The 23831-nt window shown below is 46.0% G+C and overlaps 1 protein-coding gene across 2 annotated transcripts in view; it reads right to left on the minus strand.

The window, feature by feature from the left end:
- Positions 1 to 23831, minus strand: part of macrod2 (mono-ADP ribosylhydrolase 2) — a 490268-nt gene that overhangs the window by 360587 nt on the left and 105850 nt on the right. The window lies entirely within an intron of this gene.

Here is a 23831-nt window from a genome sequence, read left to right on the forward strand (position 1 = left end):
TCGGTCGAATGATTACGCAAAAACATGCGATTACCGTGTGGAGATTTCACATTCAATATCTTAAAAATTAATTTACAAACAGAAACAAAGAAAGATTAGAGCAAATGCAGGCTGGTAAGATTGTGGAATGCAGTGCGGCAAATCCTCTCAATCCGCTTAATTAAACGCTGGGGGGGTGGGGTGGGGGGGTCTCTTCACAGCATAATAACTGTCTCCTTGCTAAATTCAGATTTGGCGTCAGATTATCTTCTTTTGAGCTTTCTCCCCAAGTACACTAAAATAATGTCACCGGGTCTGGATTAAGGCAGCGCATCAAAGCAGAGGGACTCTGTGATCAATTATGGAAGTTCTAATTACTGAGTAGCCACTAGTGAAAAGGACCAGAGCCTGCTCTCGCTGTGTTCATCATTTATGAGGCCGGACCACAGTTTAGACTCTCAAAAGCGTTTAATTGGCTTATCCCCCGCTCGAGTTACCACAGCGCACGTCGGAAACGCGGGGACGCACCCGATGGAAGGAAAAAAAACGCACTGAGAAAACCTGCGCTGGATAAAGTTTGCCAATTTCGATAAAAGGCTTGCTTGGTTTTTGTTGTTTTATTGTGTTGGGCGGGTTGATGAAAAAAGGAATAATATTTTTTCCCGTCTTAAGCGGTGATTCAGTGAGACAGCGCACTCGGCATGAAACCTCTCCAAGGTGTGCTCATAAGCGTCCCACATATAATTGCCCGCCGCATTCTCGTATTCCAATATTATCGGTATGAGACAACAGCGGAGCGCGTGGCATTCCGCAGCCACGGCGGATGAATCCTGATAATGACATCCGCAGCGATCCGCCAGCTTGACTTATTAAATAAACTCTCCTTTGGTGTTGGGGAAATAAGCGTTCTCGTTGCCGCCGCAGGCGCTGCCAGCTAAATCTTATTTGTGATTAGGACAAAGGAAAGCCGACGTATCTTCTTGGCCGGCAGCCGTAGTGCACACGAGTGGATACTCTTTAAATGCCCACTTCCCATCGGTAACCACGTCAAACAAGATGGAAGGGCGGAAGCCGGATCCGACCGACGGCTCTGCCGCGGAACCCCCCCCCGCTGACCTGCAGGAAGTTACACCGCAGATCCACCGCGATGCAGTGACGAACACGGGCTGTTAAGAGCGGGCCAGATAATATCTGTGGTTTGCAAATACGGAAAGCCTTGTGTTTCCTCCCGCTTGGCTGTTTCAGAAAAAGGTAGAGACAGCGAAGGGGGGGGGGGAGTTGGATAAAGTGAGAGAAATTGCAAGAGAGAGAGAGAGAGAGAGAGAGATATTGGGGTATGCACTAAGTCAAGAAGATCCAGAGCACACACAGGAGAGGCGTAAACTCAAGAGCGGTGCAAGTAGTACAGGATTAACCCCTCCAAGCGCCCCGCGCTTAAGTGAAATGGATCGTTCCAAATTCGCTGGCCTGCCGGTCAGCGCTCCCTCTCATGTTAGCCTGTTGGCTAGTTGGGGGCCAGAATTTGTCTGTGTATATGTGTGTATGTGTGTGTGCGAGTACGAGTGTGTGTGCGTGTGCGTGTGCGTGTGTGTGTGTGTGTGTGTGTGCGCGCGCGCTTCTCTCGCGGGGCCATGAGACCAGACACGTTCTCAGCTAACGGGATCAGATATCCTGTCTTTTCTTTATTTTTATTTATGTAACGGGGGAGTAAAACTACTCACTCTGTAACTTCAGCTTTGATGGGCTGTATTCAGCGAATACGACCCCCTTCCTTGAAGCCATTTTGGTGTATGAAAACATGCACTTGGCCCACTAATGCACGCTGCTCAGGGCCTGCTGTTATAGCTGTCAATAACTCACTTCGACCCGGACGCCCCCACCCCCGCAGACCCACAGAGGGCTCGCATTCATTCCTCAATTTGGCCCTAATCAAGTTTGAATCGAGTAACAGCCATGTGTCAATCTCAGCAGGCACTCTGGTTGCAGATATGTAATCTCCAATCGTGTCCCCTGGGCATATTTAACTCGTATATAAATAAAGGGATCGTCTCTTGAAAATATAGGATATGTCACCGGTGGCCAGACAGCAGGGATTGGTTACAGCCCCCTCGTCTAGACAGCCGACGGGCTTCCTTAAAACAAAGAAAAACACAAAAAAGGAACATATTTGGGGGTGAGGGCGTTGGGAGTCATCAGAAGTGAAATCCAGAACTAAACCTCCAAATGTTTTTTCCCTCCTCTCCGACAGAAGTATATTCAGGTGGGTAGGTAATGCTCACAGCCCGCTCATGCAGAGCCAGCATTGCCAAAGTCACTTTAAGAGAGCTTTGTTCACCGGCGCCAACTTGGCACCAGTTCGCAGCCAACAAGAAAAGACTCCGACGAGCGCGGAGTCGTCCGCGTGGGGGCTGCGTCCCCGCCGCCGCCGCCGCACGACACCCGAGCGGCGCCTCCGGGGCCCTCCGGCCCCCGGGACACACGCCACCGCGGGGTTGTGGACATCGGTTTGTTGCAGAGAGGAGGCGAGGTGGAGGTAGCCAGGAGCAGATGGGACGCGTCCTGTCCTGAGTGTGTGTGTGTGTGTGTGTGTGTGTGTGTGTGTGTGTGTGTGTGTGTGTGTGCGCGTGCGTGTCTGCATAGGTTTTTTTTTTTTTAAACCTGCCGCTCGTGAGCCCCACCGAGGAGCGTGGGGCGTGGCTGCTCAGACCCTCCCGTCCACATGTGCATCATCATTCTTCATCTCATGTGAACATTTCAATACATTCAACTCAAATGGGAACCCAGGGGCACAATGGGTGGATTTTCGTCACGAGCTCAACACAACGACTGAACGGGCAGTTTTGTTGAAAACCCCTGCCGCGGTTCGGAATGGTGTACTACATATGACGTACTACATGGCTGCACTGTCGTCCGATGTACTTTAGACTACGAGTAAAAACAATGACGGCTTCTCCGACACTGCACGACACTGCATAGAAGCTTTTACCAGCGTCTCACCCTCACAATGCATTGTGGGATACGCTGGAAAGCGGAGTGGGCGATGTTTGCACACTACGATATTTCACCGGGTACGCCATGTGATCCTGGTACTTAATAGTATGCTAATATGCTATTCAGAATGTTTCACGCTGTCGGTACTGCCACCATTAGTGGAGATCTTTTATTTTTTATTTTTTTACATAAAACATTCCTCAGAGTGCTCTGTTTCGAGGATCATTACAAAGATAAGTATCCTTATGAAAAAGTTCAAACAAACCTTCCGCACACCCCATTTTCACACGCCTTTCATGGAAAAGCTGCGCACGCCACGTGCACGGACAAAATGAGGAGGCAGCCTCTCCTCCGGTCGTCCCTCACACAACGCACATCATTAGGTCGGTCCGTGAGGGCCCGCGCGGAAGGCTGATTAAGCAGGCGGGTGCCGTGACGCTAATGGCCCGGAGGATGCGTGGAGAGGGAGGTGGCGGTTCGGTGGGATCCTACCGGCCCACAGTGTCTCCCGCTCAACTAATGTAATCTATGATCTCTCCTGTGCCAATTAAAAGAAGAAACGGTCCCGGAACAGCTGAGAAGGCAGGCCCCGCCGGAGAACGCTAACCGCTGTTAATGTCAGAAGTCTCATTTAAAGAGCGGCATCTGCTTGGGCCCCCGAGCAGGTCTGGTGCGTGTGAGCTGGCAAGCGGCGGACACCACACCCCTGCCCATCTGGACCGCTGCAGCCGGGATGCTTTTTTTTTTTTTCCCCCCTCTCTCCTCGAGACTCACTCACACTGACATTCCTTCTCTTCAAGGAAACATAGACCTTTGACTGAGATCTTTAACTCTTTAACATTCAAACTGCTTATTCACAGACACAGCAGAACTTCTACCCATCAGATCTTGGGATCTACGCAGTGAGGCTGCAAAATGACGTTATGAAGATGTTTAAACTACAAATAGCATCCTTATTAATGCAAATGTGTGTTAAGAAATGTAACTACTGATGTGCATATGGCAGCCTGTGCTATGCTTAGCATTATGTTCATGTGTGGATGCGTTCCAGTGACAATTAAGTGAGGAGGTTCCATTTGATTTGAGTTGGTTGGAATTCCTGTGGACTTGGGGTCAGCTGTGTGTCCGGAGAAAATACTCCACCGCCTTCAGTGCTACAAGACACAGGAAGCAGCAGTGTAAGGCCAGGAAATGGGTTGCCGAGCAAACAGAAATGATTTATTTAGGAAGGCAAGGAACGGATGTTCACAATAGCAAATTTGACCGGATAGGATGCTACTCAAGTCCAGCAGGGGTGAAGTGCACAACATTGATTCTTATAAGCTTATATACCAAGCAAACATACACTCACCGGCCACTTTATTAGGTACACCTTGCTAAAACCGGGTTGGACCTCCTTTTGCCTTCAGAACTGCCTTAATTCTTCGTGGCATAGATCAACAAGGTGTGGGAAACATTCCGCAGAGATTTTGGTCCATATTGACATGACAGCCTCACGCAGTTGCTGTAGATTTGTCGGCTGCACATCCATGATGCGAATCTCCCAAGGTGCTCTACTGGATTGAGATGTGGTGACTGCGGAGGCCATTGGAGCACAGTGAACTCAGCGTCATGTTCAAGAATGTTCATGTTCAGTTTGAGATGGTTTGAGCTTTGTGACATGGTGCGTTGTCCTGCTGGACGTAGCCATCAGAAGATGGGTGCACTGTGCTCATTAAGGGATGGACATGGTCAGCAACAATACTCAGGTCTGCTGTGGCGTTTCAACCATGCTCAATTGGTACTAAGGGGCCCAAAGTGTGCCAAGAGAATATCCCCCACACCATTACACCACCACCACCAGCCTGAACCCTTGAAACAAGGCAGGATGGATCCATGCTTTCATGTTGTTTACGCCAAATTCTGCCCCAACCATCTGAATGTTGCAGCTGAAATGGAGACTCATCAGACCGGGCAATGTTTTTCCAATCTTCTATTGTCCATTTTTGGTGAGCCAGTGCGAATTGTAGCCTCAGTTTCCTGTTGTTAAATGACAGGAGTGGCACCCGGTGTGGTCTTCTGCTGCTGTGGCCCATCTGCTTCAAGGTTCCACGTGTTGGTTGTAACAAACCTTGGTTGCAACGAGTGGTTATTTGAGTTATTGTTGCCTTTCTATCGTCTGGAACCAGTCTGCCCTCTGACCTCTTCGTCCACACAACTGCCGCTCAGTGGATATTTTCTCTTTTTCGGACCATTCTCTGTAAACCCTAGAGATGGTTGTGCGTGAAAATCCCAGTAGGTCAGCAGTTTCTGAAATACTCAGACCAGCCCGTCGGGCACCAACAACCATGCCACGTTCAAAGTCACTTGAATCCCCTTTCGTCCCCATTCTGATGCTTGGTTTGAACTTCAGCAAGTCATCCTCACCGTGTCTACATGCCAAAATGCAATGAGTTGCTGCCATGTGATTGGCTGATTAGCTATTTGTGTTAACAAGCAATTGAACAGCTGTACCTAATAAAGTGGCTGGTGAGTGTATATCCATCAGCGAGAATATTGCAACCCCTTGACAGGTGAACATTGCTCATCTCGTTTGTATGCAGTGGTTAGTACCGACCAAAAGTGGTCCAAGGAAGGACAACCGGTGAACCGGCGACAGTGTCATGGGCGCCCATGGGCTCATTGATGCGCATGGGGAGCCCGTGCTCCACGCTGCTTCTAGTGTAGCGTTGGGTCGTTCATGAACAATCAGATTCCTTTGAACGGCTCAAAGTCCTTTTTTTTTTTTTCCCCCAAGTTTTACAGTTTTATGTCGTTGTTTGTTTAAGCTAATTTCTCCTCTACTGCCCTGTTCCCAATCACACTAGAACCATGACACGCACTTTTTTTAAATTTGCGTTTTTACCCGGGTGAACCCGCTAATTTTGGTGTGAAAACAGTATTGGTGCTGGCTTAAATGTTGTGGCTGATCAGTGAAGTGTATATTTAAAATGTATTGAAAAATACGCCATACATAATATTCATCCACAGAAGGATTCCACATACATATGGCAATACATGACAATATATTGGAATCCTCCCTCCCCTCATTAATGTATCAAAAATATATATATAATGGTTGTGGAAAGTATTTGGTTCATACTTGTGGCACGGTGGCATTGCATTGCACTGCTGCCTCACAACAAGAAGGCCCTGGGTTCGATTCCCGCCTGGGGTGCTGTTGGCACCGTGCTCCTGCGGGTTATCTCCCAAATAGGAGCCTTTCTGTGTGGTGTTTGCATGTTCTCCCCGTGCTCACATGGGGTTTCCTCCACCTCACGTCAGTAAGGACCCCCCACCAAAAACGTGCACCCATCATTGTCTGACCAGCGATGGACAATTATCACCTGGTCCCCGGGCGCGTCCACGTATGCTGCCCACTGCTCCTGGCTGTGCCCCCAGAGGAAGGACAAGCCAGGATGGGTCAAAAGCAGAGAATCCATTTCACCGGCCACCATCAAAGCATGTGCGTGTGTGTGTGTGTGTGTGTGTGTGTGCAAGCATGTGTTGTAGTGTGGTGTGTTGCGTGATGAATAAAGACTGTTTCTTCTTCTTCTTTTCTGTTTCTTTCTTTTTTTTTACAATGAACTGAAAGAAAAGTGGACATAATTTGTAAATATTGCAAGAATATTATGAATTATTTGTCCTTTCATGTGAATTTTCAATTAATTCAATTAAAAATATGTTCCTATGTATGACCATCTGTTTTTCAGTGAGATTTCATGAATTGAAAACCCAGTATAAATACGTCAGTTCTCCATATTGTAAATATTAACATACTTCCTGTTTTTGCAAAATGATTGATAACTCTAGAGACGTTGTAGAGTAAATGAATGGAGTGTACCAAGGGGTGAAAAAAAACCTGCCAAATCTGATGAACACAAACCAACAAACAAAACTCTTCTGCCATATTTAATCAACAACACTAGCATGTGAGACACCATGACGTTTCTGCCACGCATACAAACATAATAATAGTAATTCTCATTACGATCATTGCTGTCGACGGACAGTATATTTTCTGCAAGGTCTTCACAGATTTTGCATTTGCTAAGAGTAGCGTACTCTAAATACGAACCAACATCAGAATTGGTAGGAATTTAGTAATATTTTTTATTCAGAAAAAAATGACACTTTTGAGTTAGTAGCATGTATCATGTAAGTCCAGTTTTAAATGAAGACATTTCCCAAACTGTACGTATGCAGTTACATAGAAATTAAAGAATGCAGTGTGATGGGCTTACACTTTATGAAGCTTAATCAATATTGGTAAATGTCACGATCAAAAATTAATCATACATTCTTTGACATCACATGACATATGATATAAAAGACTCAGAGACAGGAACTTGGTTGCCATGGATGGGCCATTTTCTAAGTAAAACTGCCTTTGCCTTGACTAATTAATGGCTCTACAAGACATCAGCTTCTGTGTTTACCCAGCTCTCTGCAATATTATGCCCGGCAAGATGTGTCATCTTTCAAGCCCTTCTCAAGTATTTTTACCGGAACAAGCTCGATTATTTCAACAAGAGATTAATTGCCTCCGAAAACTGTGAAGGAATTTTGACGAAATGGGGCAACAGAGGGTTTTTTTTTTTTTTTTTTCCCCATCCCCTTGTTTTGTGCAGAGCGCTTACTTTTATTTATTTTTTTTTTTTTGAGGCGACAACCTCAGTGAATGAGAGCACCGATGTAAAATGCATCAGATGAATGATGTGTTCAGTCACAAGCAAAAAAATAAAAATAAAAAAAAGGGAGATGAGCAACGAAGGCCCTTGTCGTTGAAGGATAAGACTCGCTTTTTTCAACCATGTACTGTTGTGAAGCTCACGGCTCGGCTGCAGCTTCTCACTGCGCTTGAATGCAGTCAGATGGAGCAAATGTTGAGGACTTAATATTAACTCAAATTCTCCTCTTTCAAAACGGGAAACTAGCATGATAGTCACACATGTCTTGGTGTATTTTGTTAACCTGTTCCAAATAATAACGGTAACATTTTGTTCATAACAACTTTTTGCAATTACCACACTACAACCAAAGCGGAACAACTTCCTGTCGTCCTAATCTGCCAAAACAGGTGATTTGGAAACGCGGAAAAGCCACATCAATAACATACGGTGCAATACTACTCTGTTCATCCAAAGTTACATTTCCGATACGGCCCTTTCCTGCCAGTTACGATGTAATGACAGCTGCCAGGATGAAAATAATTGTCAAACTAACTAATGACTGTTGTCAACATCCAAAAGCCTGACAAGACAAAAACATCTGAAGATCCAGCTTCACACACAACTGTCGCCTGCATGCTTGTTAGTGACAAAGTTGTCTGGATTTCCTGTTGATGGATCATACTGCGAGTAAATAAGGTAGGAATTCATATGTTTGTTCCTGGTGATTGACTGACAAAGTTTTCATGTATATTCAGTCATTAGCACGGGCTAATGCCGTGCCATGTCTGTTTGTGGGAGATTAGTAAATCAAAAACCATATACAAAGTAAAAATAAATACCCTGAATTTCTCTCGCATGTGCAGTATTAATTGATTGTTTCGGGACATTGTTTTTCTCTTTTTGTTTCTTCCCCAACCATCAGTAGCAAAATCTTTAAATTGGATGTCATTTTATTAATTGTGCTCATCTAATAGCCTCATGAGGGTGAGAGGTATTGGATTATTATCAAGATGAAACATAATGACTTTCAATCAATGATAGTGATCATTTTGAAAATTCACAGAATTCTCAAAACTATACATTTTGACAATGCGCAGACAAATGTTCCCGCTTAATCATCACATATTTAGCAAGATTCTTACATTCCACATTCTACACATTCTAAGATGTGCAGTGGACTCCCACAAAGCTACCAGGTAGTGATGAAACAATAATACTCTTTTCCCACTGCACCAAAAACCTAACATCTGGCATTTGTCATCAGCGGGAAAGGTTACACCCGGGTTTCATTCCCAGGACAAATGACTCTACAATAGTCACGGTATTTATTGTCTGCAGCTCTGATCGGCTCCAGTCGGCTGTGATGGAAACACGACACCCGGGCAGACACTCTAATTCGCCCCTTTACCGGCACGATGTGACGCGCATTGAAATTCCGGACGTTGCCGCATAAATAGACAGGAATATCCGTGTATCATTCAATCATTTCCGATCCGGTTTGGAATCCAAAATCAGAAGTTAATCACTCGGTTAATGACCGTGAAATGTTTTGAGTGTGGGACCGCTCCGTGGGGCCCACGGCGGAAAAGCCCCACGCTCCCCGTCGGGCTCCGAGGGACTCCAGCACCGCCCCAAGCCGGTCTCCGAACCGGAGGAGACCCGCGTTTAAAGACGCGCAAACTTTGGCGGTAACAGCGACATAAGTGAGTGGGTTTTTGTGTGCCTTACAGTTCTGTGGGCGACCACCTGTGTGCAACACTCCTTCATTTCCCAAATGATTGCATTACGTAAACACGCTTTGGACCAGATTGTGAATTAGTACAACAGGATGCTTGTTCCACTTACAAAATGAACAGACTATTTACAGCTTGGCTCATTCTATGTATTTCTAATAGAGGTGGAAAAGGTTGCGTCCGGCGATACTTGTCACCCCGTTAAGACGAATGATGCGCGTAGCCATGGTTGGGGTAAACAGTTCATCTTGGCATCAGGAAACAAGACAAAAAATGAAATTCCACGGGATTTCACCGCAAAAAGTAAAAACAAACAACTCACAGCACTGAAGGACGTACGCTAAGATGGATGGATAGCAGCCCACAGATAAGAGCACCCCATTTCCAAAGCAATCACTGCTTTGTTACTTTGGGTCAGCTTTTAAGAGAATCATTTTCCGGAGAGCATAGACGCCTAATACAGTATTTACACTGAAATTAGCGTGCGTACCCGGGTTTTATGAACGTGGGCAAACCCACTAAATATAGGCGACTGGCGCCTTTCCCATTGCCAGAGTGAACGACTATTGTTTATTCTGCTGCGTCACGTTTGACGCCACGAACGCCACGAACGCCACGGCCCTTTTCCATGCTGGAAAAGGGCCGTGTCACGTTTGCAGTGTGATTGGGGGGAAAAACAGCGTGGAGTATCCACGCCCAGACCCGTGCACCGGCAGTGCCCAATGCCAGTCCTTCCGCGGGGAGCCCGAGACGCTCCTCCGGTTCTGAGACCGGTTTGGGGCGGTGCTGGAGTCCCTCATAGCCCGGCAGGGAGTGTGGGGGTTCTCCACTGTGGTCCCTACGGTGCGGTCCCCACACTCAAAACATTTAATGGTCCCCCATGCGGGAAAAAAAGTCAATAACTTCCGTTTTTGATTATGGATTCTAAATGGGATATGCAATGATGGAATGATACACAGAAATTTCAGTCTATTTATATCAAATCTATAAAAATCTATATGTGTAAAAACATGTGACAATTGCAGGTTCATTTTTGGTGCAGTGGAAAAGGGGTAATAGTACTTTTCATTCCCAGTATGATTTAGATAAATAAATATAATGATATTATGAATAAAACCCTCAGTTAAGAAAAAAAAAGATGGATTCTGGAAACAAAACAAAAAAACCCTGAGGAAAGGAAGAAAAGATGTGTGTACGTGTGTGTGTGTGTGCGCGCGCGTGCGTGCGTGTGTTGTTTGTGTGTGTCTGTGTGCGCGCCTTAATGTGATGCTAAAACAAGGACACCATGCCGAGCTGATATCCCCAAAAGAACACCTATGTGTTTACGTAAACGCAATTTCCATTCAGCATTCAGGTCCCACCACAGAAAACCATTACAGCTTTCAGTTCCGGTGCATTTGCTTTGCTCATTGTGAACCTGGTGAATACGGTGTGCTGTCAGCAGCGCTCGGCGTTTGTCAGTGGTTCTGTTTTGGTGACGTTCATTCTCTGTTACAAGTGCAATGCCTATTTTTGCGCATGGCCAAGTCTTCTGCCTACTTTGGGGAGCTCTCACGACAACCTTAAAAAGTAAACACGTGGCATGGTTGGACAGACTGATGACAAGGTTATAAAACTTCCCATGAGAAAAAGAACAGCACGAGAATAGACTTAAACGCACACTGAAGTGTGCTTCAGAGGCAGGGCCAACTTTGAATACCTGAACCTTCTCTCCTTTGGCATACACAGTGTTCACCCCCTTCAAAAGATTCTTGCAATCTTGCCCGAATGTGGGGAAAAAAATCCTATAAACATAAAGAGAATGACAAAGACGGTGAGATACTTTATCCTTCTTGGCACAAATTAAAGAATTATTTTGATAGCTTTCATCTTACAGGAAAAAAAAAAAAAAACATGCAATTTTCATGGCCAGTACGCAACGGACTTCATCCTACAACTTTAAAAACATAATTTTGCCGCAGAATCCAATGTAATTTATTGGCCAAAAAAATCCAGCCAACTTGTGTTTAAGAGCTTTCTCCCTAATAATGGTGCTTCCACTGTAAGATCTTAAAGACAATTGCTCGAGATACATGCATGAGCTGCCTCATCACCATTTTTTCTGGGTCTTTGCTCAAGAGGATTATAAACTCCTTAAGACGCTGGTATTAGGGTTTTACAGCCCAATAGCCAAAGACTTAATGCCATTGGAAACTGTGTCTTCCTAAAAAGAGCAACGGTGCCTTCATTGGGTGCTGAGGGGAGGGGTAAGAATGAGCCCCAGCTAATGATGCTATGCAGGCCTAGGTCTCCACAGGAGGAAGGAGAAGCCCAGCTGGTTGAATGAGCGAGCACTAGCCTGGGAAAAGACGGATTAGACCCCGGGATCAGGAAAGACTTGCGGGTTGAAGTAAAAAGAGAGAATAGTCAGCCATGGCGGCTTTTTCTTCACTTTTCTCCTTAGAGACAATAGGCTTAGCCTCCCCCCAATCCAGAGCCCCAAGGGTTATGATCACAGACCTATTACTAATGCATAGCCATAGCACTTAAGACAGCAATTTACTGATTGCCATCAATTTCAGCTGTTGAGACAGTACCTTGAGCCGTCCATTTTACAGAGATTTAAAATGATGTGATTGGTCTGCAAGTGTGTCGGCTGAAAGGAAAGACTATACCTAATCCAGGCGGATGAAAAGCGCATACAGTGAGATGAAGTGAGTAGGAAAATAAATGAAGGTGGCCGAGGCCATTCCGTGCAGAGAATTACGAGAAGTGGTACAACATTCCTACTACTTTGACTGCTGATTTAAATGACATGTTTGGTTTGAATGCACTCTAGCATGGAACTTTATGCAAATCCCCTGGTTGCCCTTTGCCCTCAAGACAATCACGGGGGCAGTGCTTAGATAGTGCGCACAGGGATTCGGCCATGGATGCCAATTAGGTGGCTTGACAATACATTAGACAACAGGGTTAAATACGGGCAAAATTGTTTTCAGCTGCTCTGCATGTGCTGCCTACCGTTACTGGGGCGGACGCAGTGCGAAAGGTGATTAAATATTTCATAGCGCCGCTTTTCAAAGTGTCGTCTCTTGAAATGCTAGGCTTCAGCGAGGGAGAGGATAGATATGGGAATAGCAACGGTCTGGGGCAAGACAAGGAGAGCACATTTGACTTGCATTTCAGAGCATACAGAATTTCACATTAGACTCCCAAGATAACACAGCCAGTGTGCTTTAAAGGAAGCACATAGTTACTTCTCAGAGCAAGCCTTCTCCCACTGACTACTATTCCGCACGAGCTGTACATTTTTGGCAGGTACTCTGCATTCCAATGAAAGGATGCAGCATTTATGATAAAATGCTGCATGTTGCATGTAAAATCCTCAAGCGGCGGGAAAATAATCTTTGCACAAACAGTAAAGCTGTACCATTGCAATGATAAAGGGCTCCATCAAACAATGTATAGCAGGCAAGAGCATGAAACCCTGCAAATGAAAGCATGCCTTCTCTGGGGGTAAATGCATAAACTGCAAGTAGGAAGGTAAGCGATATCTATTCATTCACGTGGACATGACAACATGCAATTAAGCTATGTGATAAATTATTAGTTAGGCACTATTGAATTGAAGAGGTGCATGGTTAGATAATCACATGCAGTATGTTCCACAGTTGTTTATTTTATGTTTGTAGTTTTTATTTTGTTGTTTTTGTTTTTTGTTTTTATCTCAGCATGTGCCGGCCGAGTATTGGAATGGATTGCATCTAAGAGATTAATACCCCTCTTCTAAACTGAGCTGTTGCGATGAGGCCAGCGTTGTTGCTACCCGAGAGCGGGAGTTATTTATTTTACTCCTCTGTGCCTCGGCACGGTAAGGTGTAAAGTTAATATTTCACAGAGGAAAAAAAAACAAAAAAAAACCCATGTTTTTTTTTTTGTTTTTTTTAACTGAACACTCCATCCGAAAGGTCACAGGTGCTTATGGGACTGAGCAGCGCTCTATCTGAGAAGACACCTGAGAGGCAGAGCAAATGACAACGGTGGAATGAAGGATGGCCATTTTAATGACAGTGCAGCTACAAAGAGCTAAACATGCATAAAGGAATGACTTAAAGCTCGCCAAAGCACTTATCGCCTGTCACTTTGAGCTGCTTGCCAATCCATGTGAGTGCTGGGGTCTCCGCTTGGCCCCTTCTCTTCACACATGCATTGAAATTCAGTTGCCCGCTTGGAATCAATGGGGGGAATTACCTGAGTAGATTGGAGTTGGAGGCAGCTAGAGAGAGCTGTCGTTGGATCACTCAGGCTTTTTCCTACTCTGTTTGTTTTTCACCTCACTTTAGCTAAATTAGTAATTACAGTCACACAGCCAATTTCACCGTGGCCACTGCAAACTAAAAAGACACACACACACACACACACACACCTGCAGAAGTGCGGCGAACAAATAGCTTGTTAAGTGGTGCACAAACCCCGACGAGCTAATGAGAAACGCTGTGTCTCCTACAATTTCCACGTGAATCCTGGCGGAATTAAACGGAGCCAGCAAACACTGCCAAAGGTAGAGAACTGAAGAGATATTCCCACCCCAAAAAGTTCTGTAAGTGCAGCTAAACTGTGCACCTTACACAGTTATGTGTGATCTGTGTTTGTAACAGAAAATGTTACACCCAGTGTCTTTTGATCCATCGTGTGTTAAATTAGGTGCATGTTAACTCTAGTAGACAACATAAAATCATTATCTCCTGATGCAAAACCCCTCATCCACACTTCCCCAGGCTATGCACGCTGGCTGTAATACACTTACAGTTACAGGGCCTCACCCCTCCACCGACAGGTTCCTAGCCCCGGCTAACACCTAATTTGGCACTGACTGGAAGCTACAACTGAGTGGAAGCCCAGACCACAGTCTGTTCCAGCCCTCTGGCACTGGGTGGATGAGCCGGCAGGGTTCCCAATCCATAGCTGGGCTCACTGTGTGTCTGTTTCACCATGCTTGTAGCAACATTAAAACTCCAAAATCCTGGCTGAGAGAGAAGTACGTCACATTCCTGAGCAATCATCTGGGACAATCGCTCACAGAGTGCGGCATAAACAAACCTGGCTGTCGGTATTCTCCCCTTCACAAAAAACCGAGCCAGAGTATTTGTCCCCGAGAAGAAATTTATAAAGACTCCAATGCCTCAAAGAGTGTCTGCCACTCTTTGAGGCATTGAGTCTTCTTTTTTTTTTTTAACCACAGAGACCATCCTGAATCCAAAGAATGTTGTGCCCGTGTTCGGTCAAGTAGGGTTAGTAGAGATCGCAAGGCCCTATTGTTTGGTGTTACTCGGAGCGGTCGCCATGAAAACCACAAATTAAACGGCAGCCCCGCTATGTGAAATGTGAGCTGCTTTCACACATGCACAATGTCCGGATAATCATTGTCCGGAGTTACCCACACGTAGCTCACAGCTGGAGATTTCCCGTGTCAGACGCGTTTACACTAACTGGAAATACTCGGTTTGGTTTAGACGAGGGGCGGAGCCTGGGTAGAGCGTGCAGGAGGCAGGCTGGACTCAATGACGCTGCAGAGTTTTAGCACACCCAGGATGGCGGACGAGGCGACTGACTCATTTGTTTTGCCGTTGACACTCCATGTATTTGGACAAAATATAAATAAAAAAGAGCAGAAAGGAATACAAAGGAAAGCAGAAAGGAGTACGAAGCAGCTACGCTCCGTGCACGGAGATCCATACGAATGTAAACGACTGCCACATGACACGTCATCAACACGCGACACGCCCTCTCGCTGGCTGCGAACGCTCCGGACAATCACCTCCTACATTTACACATACCACTCAATCTGACATTACCCAAAAATTTGTACTAGGGTACTGGCTGGGTAAAGTCCGGATAATGTCCAGTCCAAATGATTCGGACATTTGCGTTCACACATACGGCTCCTCCGGGTAATGTCCGGATCATTTCAGGGTTGCAGTGCATGTGTGAAATCGGCTATGAAGGGGCAAGGTCAGCTGGCCATGTGATGTGAGTGGTAGTGGCAGCGCTCGATCCCTCTGACACGCTAACTACCTTTTCTTTCTACTGGGAGAGTTGGCGAGTCTCAGTCCGAAAACAGAACGTTTCTTTTAAAGCTCAGTAGTTTTGTGGCGACAAAGACGTTACAAGCGGGCCGGCTGACCGAACCTTATGTGGGGAAAAAGGCGTACGCATGAGTTGGCACCTGACATTCTTAACTGCGGTGAGCTGGAATCTCGCACAGGCACCGCTATGAATGCAGACACAGGCAGTTTAAACTACGGCTGGAAGCATCAGGGGCTTCTTCGACTGCCTGTCACTCTCTGGGACAAAGAAGAGGGTGATTATCTGAGGTGGAAACCAGGCAGGGGTCAAGCTGCCACAGCCCCAATTATATCACGGCGGTAGGCTGTTGACGGCAGAGAGCTCTGTCGCCTGACAGCGAAGGCAGAGATGAACATTTCTGGTTTCAGATCCGAGAGAGATTTGTGATCCCTCACCACCACCACCACCACCTTCAAACCGCCAGAAGATCTGGTGACAAAATAAGAATGACAGGGCTTATAGGAGTAACTCTTGTGTCAGCATGGGAGACGGAAAACAAAACCAAAAGCCATCTAACCACAGGGGATTGAACTTGCTACTATGCTACTATGAAATATACGCCCCAAATTTAGAGTTTTAAAAGCCAAAAAATAGAAGGGTGAAAACCAGAAGATGTATAAACAAAATTATAATTAAAAAGTTGGGAGATTCGTATTCAGCTCTGAAAAGGGTGAAAGGGTAATTCTCTTGAGCACTTGCATGTAAGTGAGGGAAGGGGAGGAACGCTGAATTCTCCGGGGAGAGTTAGATAATTCCCCATTCAGCAGCCCCCTCCTCCCACCAAACAGAGAACGGCAGTTAGAGAATATTCATTAGAGGGATACTGCACTCTTAATTAGGTCAGGTGGAAGGAAAACACGCAGGTGCAGGACTGCACCTGGTTTCCAAGAAAAAAAGAACTAGCCCGACTGCTCCGGTTGCGACCGCATTTTGGGTGATTAGCCTCCATCGTCCTGCGGGTGTGACGTCGCATCTTGGCCAACACTCCTCCCGAGCCCATTGCTACACAAACACAGACGTAAAGGATTCACACAACGGAGGCGTTCCTTCCACCTCTGTGACACGGCAGCGGCAGCGTGAAATTCCACAGGTCACGAGCCCAGCAATCCACACCAGGAGAAGCCATCTTCCCTGCTCGGCTGGAACAATGGTTCCCTTTATCTGGCAGTTGTATATGCTTTATCCAGTAATAACAACCCCCCGTTTTTAAATACTTTCTGCATTTAGTAATGAACACCTTGTACGAGATGCAACACGTGATAGATTTTGCTGCATTTTGTAATAAGGTATTACATAAGAATAGGTGACTTTGTTTCTTCTACTGTGTGAGCCTTCAAGTGAAATAATGAGTCCTTATGTGTGACATGTGATATGAATGTAAAGGCAACTTGCGTTATTACATATGTTGAATTATTGCTAATTCACAATAAAAAGTTGTCTAACTCCTGCAATACGTTATACCCACCACATTCTGCGGTAGGTTATTACGCATGGCATAAAAGGTGTTCATTACAAAATGCGGCAAGTTATGACAAAATGTGGTGCTATCACATAATGTTTCACAGGGTATAATCAAATGTATAATCATTTTCCAAACAATTTCCCGCACGACCAAACAACAAAACATTAATTCCACAACCATTCCTCAGACACCGCCCGGGATTCCGGTGCAGCGGGCGGCCGGGCACCGCAGCCCAACTGACAAGGTCCGGTGTCTTTCCACGGACGCGCTTTGGTGTAATGCTGTGACCACACACACTCCTCGTGCAGCTGCCAGCGAAGAGTTTAGCCTGGGCCTCACCTGTTGCTACGCTGCCAAGTCGGAGTCGGCCTGTGCAGTGGTGTGCGCGCGCGTGCGCGTGGGCTCATGTTTTAGTGCGACTTAGCGAGAGCATGTGTTTTATCAGTTGCCGGGGCTTGTTTGAACGGGGGCCATGATGAAAGCTTAGACAAACAGAGGGAAATGTCAACGGAGGACTTGAGTCAACAGACATAGCTACGACGCTGCCAAGGACCCCCGTGAGAGAGGCCGGGCACTCGCACACCGGCCTCCGGAGGCTGCGGCAACCCCCCACCCCCCCGGCCCCCCGGGCCCCCCGGCCCCTCCTCCGGGGCCCGGGCTGCGACTCTACACGAGGGCCTCGGTCAGGAAGTGGCTCAGCACGAGAACAACAATGTTCTCTGATATCGGTACGGAGAGATGTGCGGTGAATACGGATGGCGTGTTTGCGCTGGGTGAGAGAGACGGATGCAGAGATAGAGAGACAGTAAGAGAGGGAGAGGAAAACAAGCTCATGAAGAAACACAGCCGGGCTGGCTGCTGGCAGGTTTTTTAATGTGGTGGGGGGAGCAGAGGTAAACATTGTCCAAGCACAGCGGCAAACAATGCAACTAGAGTATGATCAGCTTTATATACAGTATATAGATGTGTGTGTGTGTGTGTGTGTTGACTCGTTCTGCAGAAGGCCCAGGTCGCTCTCGCGCACGCACACACACACACACACACACACACACACACACACACACACACAGACAGACAGACAGACAGACAGACAGACAGACAGACAGACAGACAGACAGACAGACAGACAGACAGACAGACAGACAGACAGACAGACAGACAGACAGACACACACACACACTATACAGTATATGGCCCATATAAAACGACATTATCAAACAAGGACACGTTTTCCAATAGCGATCATTGTTTCCCGATAACTTTCGTCTGCATTTTTATTAAATCAACTTGATAAAAATGACATTCGGTGTCGGATCTTTCATCAAAAAAATACAGCTAAAAAAGTACTATTATTCTTCATTTTCACAGGGCAAAAATCTCTTGGCAACTGACACATTGAACTGCACCTCCCGCATCGACCGCAGTAAAATATAATCAGTACTTTTTTGGGGGAGTGATGGTTATTGCACATGCCACCACAGTAATGATGTTTTCTGGTGCGCCACTTCCTACATCATGAGCACGTTGGAAATGGGGCGTGTCCTGGCGCCAGTGTGAAAAAAGTCAATAACTTAGGAATATCCATGTGTCATTCAATACTTTCATATCTCATTTAGAATCCAAAATCAAAATCATGTCTATTAGACAGATTCGCCAACATAAAGAGGTGAAAATGATGCTGCTGCCCTGCTTACATCACAGCCGATCGGCGGTGGAGCCGATTAAAAACCGGTGTCTATTGCCAGGTCATTTGACCCGGGACTGAAACCCGGGCGTTTTCTTTCCTGCTAATGACAAACACCGGTCGTTAGCGGGTGTTACCGGGTTTTTGCGGCAGTTGGAAAGGGGTTACTAGTAGAGTGAAAGACAAGGGCCTCCTTTCTGGACTCTGAAGGCCCTGCAGCAGGAGGCACCTGAGGATAGCTTACTGACCAGTAAAACAAAACAAAAAAAAAGAGAAAAATTGTGACGGTCAATTGACTTCTACATTGCATAACAACTACAACAAAGTTTAGGCATTATAGCGACCTGACTTAAATGTATTTTAAAATATATGTGTATCTTTTTTCCATAAATTTCACATACTGCAGGACCTTAGACAGCCCTGAATATACAGTATATGTATACACACACACACACACACACACACACACACACACACACACACACACACACACACACACACACACACACACACACACACACACACACACACACACACACACACACACACACACACACACACAGCTTTAAGGAGAGGAGAGGTTCAAATAAACCTTCCTTTCCTGTGAGTTAACCAACTGATGCTCATGAAATATTCTCAGCTCGCCCCAATCGGTAGGAATGGACACCTGGACGATATTGACAAAATCAAATATCTATTTTATTTCATTTTTTTTTTTTTTTTTACATATTTTGTGGATGACAACTGGTTCATGAGATAAAGAAACGCAACAAATATTTGAGAAAACATCAATAGTAGTGTGGATACGTGCAAATCCATGGATATGTGACCAATCAGGTTGAGACATTGCAAATTGCATTATTTCACTTGTACGCAGCCTTAACAACAGCACTTATGGGTGATATCAATCTACTCAATTGATCGCCATGTTATGACAACGAAAGATGTCTAGTCTCTCAAACACTGCGACGGGTTTTTGATGATATACGGAGCGTATACTGAGTGTGTGTGTGTGTGTGTGTGGGGGGGGGGGGGGGGGTTAGAGAAGCCAAAGCTCATTCTCAAGTTAGAGCTACAGCTTCACAGATCCTCCAACCCCCCCTTTGTCCATTTGTGTGGGAAGCAGGACTCCTATTGACTCAGTGTGCCTGGACGCCCCCCTCCCCCCTCTTCCAGTGCTAAAGCAGGCATGAGCGCTAATCCTTGGGGGTTAAATGGAGCATCCCACCGGGGGTTTCCCATTCCCTGGGAGAGCCGGGGGCGGCCGCCGCAGTGCGTGCTCAACTTTAATGTACTTGGCAGACTTCTGGCTTTTATCTTTCACACCGGCACAAGCAAAAAAAAAAAACCCAAAAAACAAATTTGAATTCAAAACTCTTCAGAGAGGTGTTCAAACATCCTGTGCGCTTCAACCGCTCCCCTCAAATCCACGGCTTACACTTTCTGAATATCCAGGGAGAAAAATTGAGGAGGGTAGAAATGGATGAGTCCTTCAGCAAGGCCGAGGATGCTTCTCGAGTCGGCTGCAGCGGTGCGCGGGTCTCAAGTCTCGGAAGCTGCCGGTCGATCGGGGGAGAGACCGTCCACCAATAACAGAGACGCTTTTCCATCTTTAAGTTGCAGCCATTTGCAAATCAGTGCTTTTTACAGCGTCTGCCAACTTCTGTTCGACCCGGTCTGGTAGCTGTTTCCCTCAATAGGTGTTTCTCACACCGCAGGAACTTTTTCCATTGTTCTCAGAACTTTGGAAGGAACCCTCCCCTTTTGTTGTGTCCGCACTGCAGGAACTAGGAAGGTTTGTAGTTCTTAGCACGCCGTTTTGAGGTACTTTTATTTTTTAGCGCCTACTCAAGAGGAACCTTCAGTGACGTAAGTGCACGGTGGTCGGTCCAGACGTAAGTGCACCGTCCCTCGCCGGTCCCTCGGACCGAGGAGAGTCCGCTCGGTGAGGGCGGGGACCCGCCCACGTACACTGAGCGGTAATAAAAAATAAAAATAAAACTATAAAAATTAAAAAACAATAAAAATTGTGTATCTATTGTAGATTAATTTGTTTCATTCATTTTATTTTCCGACGTTATCCGACGTAAAATCCCCGACCGCTGTCCCGATGCGAGCCCTTGCCTTACGAAAGTAGGAAACAAACTTTTAAATGACGTCTTGGAGATCCAATATGAGTGAAGAGCCAGCAGCTGGATTGTTTGTTTCTTGCCTCAGATTTGTTGGGAAACAGATTACGTGAAGGATTACGGAGTAAATTCAACGGAACCCGGAGCTGAAGCTGAAACCCAATTGGCTGACGTCGCTTCAGCGTTCCTACTGCCAGTGTGAATGCAACCGGAAAAAAAAGCCTTTCAAGGTATTTAGTTCCCAGGGGACCTCCCCAGTTCCTAGTTCCTCTCGGGGAGTTCCCAGAACTGTTCCAAAATACCTTATTGCTCCTGTTATTTGCGTTAAACACACTATCTCTGTTATTGCTGTCGGGGCTGATGTTAGTTCAAATCAACGCAATATAACACAATACAAGGCTAGTGTTGTTTTCTCTGAACTTCACTAAAACTAAACTGAAATTCAAATTTGATCACCCGAATCGGACTAAAATGCCATTATAATAGACTGAAGTAAAACTAGCATAATTTCCCAAAATGTTAATCTCCGTTTGATTTTTTAAACCCTTTATTCACAGAGTAACAAGAACAGCGCACAAATTAATCAAACTGTAGAATTTGTTCATTAGCCCACTGGTTGTGGGCTTTCGTTTAGGAAAAATAAATGTTTTTTTTCTTTCTGAATTGAGCAAAAACTAAAGATAAACTGGAATGCATTTCTGAGATAGAAGTAACCGAAGCTTGGTAAAAAGACAAAATTAAAAGTCGATTTTGAAACAAAACCGAAACTAATCTCAAAATAGCGTAGAGCAAAAGAAATTGCTCATCCGTCCTGAATTTGAACTAAAACAACCTCGATACCACAATGAGCCAAATTTATTTACTGAAACATCAAAGCATTAACTATTTTTTGCGAACGATTCTCAAGCGGGGTGATCCTATCGATCCTCATTCCTGATGGGGCCACCCTAACGGAGCTCTTACCAGCCTGCGAAATTTCACGACACTGTCTTTCATGTTCGGCCCTGAGATGTTGGTGTGAGCCTTTCATCAAGACTACAGTCAAGGACCTGCAAAACCGCATCCGAATCCCCCTTTGTTTCCAGTCCCTGTCTCGTCTCCCCCTCTCTTTCTTTGAGAACAAAAGGCCACAAAAAGATGATCAAACATGATCATGCAAGTGTAGTGAAGATCCATCAAACGCAATGACTGTAGCTGCACACGCAGACTCTCACGAAGCCGAGTGCACGCAAGTAAACTAAAACTTAGCACATTAGCAGGAGAATTGCTGGGATGTGTCGCCAGGTGGTTTATTATTGGGAGTCTTATTCAATTTAGGGCGCCAAACAAACATGTCGAAAGTGTCCACTAGTTTTATGCACATGTGCATAAGAAGCATGTTATAGGAAACCATGCACTCCACAATGTTCACGGTCAAGCACCCCATCAATCACCAACATCTTAACCCATGCGCACACACAGCTCCTCCTCTTCCCGTTGAGGGTCAACTGCAAAAAAAAAACAAAACACCCATTTGACAAAGTGGGATGAAAAAAAAAAAAAAAAAAAAAAAAAGCTTCTACTCCAGTTACTCCCGGCCTTACCTATGTCATTCACAGCCCTGCCACAAGCACCCCTCACTCGCCCACTAATCGGTGGGCGGGCTCGTCTGCACGCAGCGCTTTCAGGGAAGTCATAAACATTCCCTCGTCTCAACCGGCCCTTTTATTTGGCCATCATGGCTTGCTGCAGGTTCCCTTTGAAACGCGGTTCGCTCCGGCTAAAGAGGTGGGGCAAACTCGGTATCCAAGGTGCTCAGGCTTGAGTGTCAGACCCCTTTGGCGACGACGTGAGATGGTTCGCGGAGGGGTTTGCGCCGAAAACATCTTCAGGTCCGGACCGGCTCCGGTTCCCTGACCTTTGACGACAACCTTTAAAATTGGCTTCTCACCAGCGAGAAGAGGCGGACACACAGTGCGGCATCATTACCTTGGCACATACACACAGATGCACACCCAAATAAAGTTAGATGGGGACCTTGTCTTCCTCATCCAAGGTTCTCCAGATATACAGCACCACCGAGCATGTGCATAACCTGAGCTACAATAGCACTGCAGTGCTCACATAGAGCTGAGAGCCTACAAGAAGGACTTCATATTGAGAGTGTATCTTAAAGGGTTTGTTTGAAAGCTTGAAAGTTTGTCGAGACATCTGTTGACACGGTTTTGTTGCCGATTGTTGCCCTCCTCCCACTGTGCCAAAAACACCCGCTAACAATCGGCATTTGTCATCAGTCGGAAAGGAAAAACCCGGTTTTAAGTCCCGGGTCAAATGACCCTGCAATAGACACTGGTTTTAATTGGCTCCACCTCCGACCGGCTCTGATGTGACCAGGACACCAGGGTGGACCCGCTAATATTGGCCCCTTTACCAGAGTGGTGCGACACGTGTTGGGGTTCCGGACGTTGGCGTAAACAGACACGCTGTGTATATCCGTGTATCATTCAATCCTTTGAAATCTCATTGAGAATCCAAACTCAGAAGTTACTGGCTTTTTCCCGCATGGGGGACCGTGAAGTGTGAGTGTGGGGATCGCACCGTGTGGAGCAGAGCGGAGAACCTCCCTGTTCCCCGCTGGGCTCCGAGTCGCTGCAGCACCACCCCCATCCGGTATCCCACCCGGAGGAGCGTAGGAGCAGCGCGGATACTCCACACTCTGCCCCTACTGTAGTGTTGGGTGGTTCAAGAACCATCCCATTCTTCAAGAACCATCCCATTCTTCAAGAACCATCCCATTCTTCAGGAACCGTCCCATTCTTTTGAACGGCTCAAAATACTTTTTCCCAAGCTTTACAGTTTGATGTCGTTGTTTGTTTAAGTTGCTCTCTCCGCTACTGTTTTATTCCCGATCACACTGGAACCACCACACGCCCCCTGTTCCCACACGTTTGTGACGCGCCAGAAAAAAAATTGGCATTTCTCCTGGCAGTGGGAAAGGTGTCAATCGCCTTCCATTTGGTTTCCCCGGATTGAAAAAAAAAACAAAAAACAAAAAAACACATAACCCCAGTAAAACCC

Source organism: Zeus faber (assembly GCF_960531495.2).
Source record: "Zeus faber genome assembly, chromosome: 16".
NCBI classification, from domain to species: domain Eukaryota; kingdom Metazoa; phylum Chordata; class Actinopteri; order Zeiformes; family Zeidae; genus Zeus; species Zeus faber.